Here is a 3,772-nt window from a genome sequence, read left to right on the forward strand (position 1 = left end):
AAATTTTAAACCATGCTACTTATAATGCACTCAAATCTTAAACCATGCTACTTAAACCATGCTACTTGGATTAGAAAAACATTCAACTCACTCATAGTTCCTTATAAATGACCTGGAGAGTGTTATGCTAAGCGAAATAAGCCAGTCAGAGAAGTAACATGATCTCACTCATATTGGAGTGTAATGAACAAAGTACACTGTTAAACAAAATAGCCCAGAGACATAGAAACATGGAACAGATTGTGGAATCTTAGAGGGAATGTGAGGGGTAGGTGGGTGGAGGGATGAGATCAACCAAAGAACTTGTATGCAAAAATGATTATCCTGTGAACACAGACAATAAGATAATGAAGGCCTGGGGTGGGGAGAGGGGGCAGGCTAGAAGGGGTCAATAGGGTAAAAAGGGGGACATATATAATACTTTCAACAATAAAGATTTTAAAAATATAAAATGTATTAACTCCTTAAAAAAAGAAATCACACCCACCTGGCATGTAACTCAGCAGCAGAACACTGATCCGGAAACCAAGAGGTCACCAGTTGGATTCCCAGTCAGGGATGTTTCTATTTCTCTATCCCTCTCCCTTCCTCTCTCTCTAAAAATCAATAAAACACATTTTAAAAATTCTAACCCAACTATCAATTAGATCTTTTCCTAGGTGAAGTATTCAGCCATTCACTTTTTCTGGTTCCACTGAAGAATCAAATTATTTCAGTGTTGGAAAAAAAAAAATGATTTACCACCATTTCACAGCCAGCTTCATTAAAATGTCAATAATCCTTTGGAAACCCATTCATCAAAAACAATGCAATGGGAGTCCTTGTTAAGATAACTATAAAAATGTAAATCTTCTAAGGAGGAGGTAAACTTGAGTAGGTAGCAAGGAGCTCCTTATTAAAAAAAAGAACAACAACATAGCAGTAGTCCTGCTGCATGTGAATCAGTTGGCTGAATGTCCTCCTGTGCACTAAAGGGTTGTTGGTTAAATTACTGGTCCAGGCACATACCCAGGTTGGGAGTTCAGTCCCTGGTCCCTGATCAGGACATTACTGCCTCTCTCTCTCTCTCTCTCTCTCTCTCTCTCTCTCTCTCTCTCCCTCTCTTTCTTTTTTCTTTTTTTAAAATATATTTTATTGATTTTTTACAGAGAGGAAGAGAGAGGGATAGAGAGTTAGAAACATCTATGAGAGAGAATCATCAATCAGCTGCCTCTTGCACACCCCCTACCGGGGATGTGCCTGCAACCAAGGTACATGCCCTTGACCAGAATCGAACCTGGGACCTCTCAGTCTGCCAAACCGTTTTTCGGCTCCTCCTCTCTTTCTAAAATCAATAAAAATATATGACTAAGAGGGGAGGGGTTGGTCCACAGTTGGAAAACTACATGCTTGGGTAGGTGAGAGCCAAGGGGAATGATAGCTATCACTAGATGAAATTAAGCATAACCTATAGTTTGATTTATATGTGTAGCCAGTTGAATATGGAGGGATGGGGGATGTTGTAAATTATCAGATTACCCAGTAAAGATGGTTGCTTTTCCCCCCAAAAAATAAAACAAGCACCATTTATTTTGACATATTTTATTTTCATGTTCTTTTTTTTTTTTTTTTTTTTTTTTTTTTTGCAAAACCATCGATAAATACTTAAATCTCTTTGTCTTAAGACACAAACTTTGCATAATTGACACTAAACAAGGCATTATGCCTTACATGAAAGACATGAAATGTCCTAGGGCTATTTAGTTCTTAAAGCTTCAACATTAGAAATGCTGACCACGTACTGTGAAATTGTTCCAATAAATAACAACTGACATTCTTTTAAATATGTACAAAAATAGATGCACACATACATCCCCCTTCCTTTACTAACTATTGTCTGGATCCCCCCATCCTCTATCATAGCAGCTGGCACTGCTGTGAGATCCTCAGAAATCCTACTCTAATGACTTAGAGAATATTTGCAAGCATTTTACCTTCAAATTGAATAAGAATCAGAATGGTGTGAACCAGGGTTCGCCATCATATAAACAATAAAAAATAACAGTGCAAGGCCCACGTAGAGCCAATGAGATCCTTAATGATTTCACATGTAAGCTATTAACATAGAATATTTGAAAACAACCAATAAATAAATAAATAAATAAGCAGAAGAATTCTCCTAAGAGATGCTCAAGCATGTTAAGTCCAGTCGAGGTGGCTCTAGGGGATGATGATTCCTTTTTTCCTCTTTAATTTCTGTAGGGCAGGGCCTGCTTCAGGCAGAGTCACCAATCCTGCTTCCTGCTTCCTCTGGTCAGTTGGAGCTGCTCCTATAAGGAGAAAAAAGGTGACCTTAGTAGCTGCCCAGAAAAGCCAGCCACACAGCACTCTCCTCCTGCCCTCTAGATTCCCAAGTCTTCTGAATCAAGTTTTCCTGACCTGCATGAAGTGCCTGCATCTAGACTGTGTGGCTGAGACCTCTAGGCACTTAGAAGCTCTTATTCAGGAAGCAGGGGTGATGGTGTCTGGACTCCTTACCACCACCTCTGCATTCCTAAGTAAGGAATTTTATTCCTAAAAAGGTGAACTGTTGACTGCACACAGCCAGAACCTCTTGGGTGGGTGAGTGCCAAGGGGAGTGACATGGGATCATCTGTCACACTTGAGCGCAACCCAAGTAGTAGCTGCTAGTTTTCCCAGTTTTACTGAGCCTAGAGAAGCTAAAGTATTTTCCTTGAGGTATATGGCTAATAGGTCTTCAAACCCAGATTTGTACTCAATACATTGGCTCTGCAAAGCCCCTGTTCATCATCATTCACTAAGATTTGGGGCCTGTGATGCAGAGAAACAAGGATTCTGCTTTTCAGGGTTGAAGCAGAGAAAAAATTGGGGGAAGGAGGGGTTGGGTAGGGGCGTTTAACAGGTGGGAAGCTTTTTTTGCATAACTGCCCAACCCCAATGAGAATTATAATGAAGGGTGCTTTACCCACCTTCCTCGAAATGGGGCTGGAGAGGGAAAGACGGAGTGCTCTACATCCCTGGAAGTATCCTCCTGGACCAAAGCTGATTAATTACCAAAATGGCAAATCTAATTGTGAAACAATGACTTGTCCCTCCTTCAGCTAACCCTGGACTACCCTGATACAGTCTCAGGAGGCAGATGCCAGCATCTATCCCAAAGGACTCTGGTCACATAACTCACTTCTTTAACAGCTTGTCCAGTAACATCTTAACCAGGGGGGATGCGGGGTTGAGGCAAACTTTCTGTCCATCCTTGTGAGTGGCTCTGCAGGCAGAAGGGAGAACCCAGGTGAGACAGGAGGGCGGGCTAGGGCCAGGGTGGGGACATCTGCACAGTAGGGGTGACAAGGATGGTGGCAGCAGCAGAGCTTGGTGAACTTACATGACTTCTGTTTTGTCGCAGTAGGGTCCAGGGGAGGTCACCTTCACACTCTGGAAGTTCTTGAGGTGAATTCTATCCAAGTTCTCCAGGCACAGGCAGCGCAGTTCTGGCGCTGCTGCGGGGACAAGAGGCTCGGTTAGCGGGGACCACAGGCTCTGTTAGTGGGATGCCCCCCCATGGGCGCCCACCACTCATCACCCCCCTTCTCCTCCTGGGGCGTAGTTTCACCTGCAGTTTGCCGGCAGGTGGCGACCAGGAGCAGGAGCAGGAGCAGGAGCGCGGCCCGGAGGAGCCCGGGAGCGCGGGGTGCAGAGGCGGCGGTGGCGGTGCGGGCCATGGGGCTGAGCTCGGAGGATCGGAGGATCGGTGCTGAGTGCGGTGTCTGGAGTG

At 43.9% G+C, this 3,772-nt stretch overlaps 1 long non-coding RNA gene across 1 annotated transcript; it reads right to left on the minus strand.

Annotated features, from left to right (window-relative positions):
- Window positions 1-1,749: 1,749 nt before the first annotated feature.
- Window positions 1,750-3,489, minus strand: LOC118705345. Its single transcript, XR_004983665.2, has 3 exons — window positions 3,383-3,489; window positions 3,182-3,265; window positions 1,750-2,309 (listed from the first exon to the last, which is right to left on the minus strand). It is a non-coding gene; the product is annotated as an uncharacterized LOC118705345 (long non-coding RNA).
- Between the last annotated feature and the right edge of the window lie 283 nt (window positions 3,490-3,772).

This window comes from Pipistrellus kuhlii, unplaced genomic scaffold (assembly GCF_014108245.1).
Source record: "Pipistrellus kuhlii isolate mPipKuh1 unplaced genomic scaffold, mPipKuh1.p scaffold_m20_p_1, whole genome shotgun sequence".
In the NCBI taxonomy this organism is placed as follows: Eukaryota; Metazoa; Chordata; class Mammalia; order Chiroptera; family Vespertilionidae; genus Pipistrellus; species Pipistrellus kuhlii.